The sequence below is a fragment of the Cyphomyrmex costatus genome, unplaced genomic scaffold, assembly GCF_001594065.2.
Source record: "Cyphomyrmex costatus isolate MS0001 unplaced genomic scaffold, Ccosl1.0 scaffold1060, whole genome shotgun sequence".
NCBI lineage: Eukaryota > Metazoa > Arthropoda > Insecta > Hymenoptera > Formicidae > Cyphomyrmex > Cyphomyrmex costatus.
In genome coordinates this window covers 188,300-188,586 of record NW_017275020.1, presented here as the reverse complement: position 1 = coordinate 188,586, position 287 = coordinate 188,300, and positions in this window count along the sequence as shown.

The following is a 287-nucleotide window of genomic DNA, read 5'->3' as shown; positions in this document are numbered from 1 at the left end:
CGAAAAGCGAATGCGATTCGAAAATCGGCCGAAGGTTACATACACTTTACGTATGTTCACTTTATACTGGCAAACTTTAATTAATAATCGGTTACTTTTCGTGGTAATATATTAATACAATTTAACTCGTGATAGTACTGCGATAGTTTCAAATATACATCATATCAGTCAGCAGTCAGTAGAATTTAAAATAATAATTTTATTTAAAATAGAACAAATGTACATATTAAATTTTGTTTAATACGTATTTAAATGAAGACTGCACGGTTTATTGTCGGTGAGCCGGG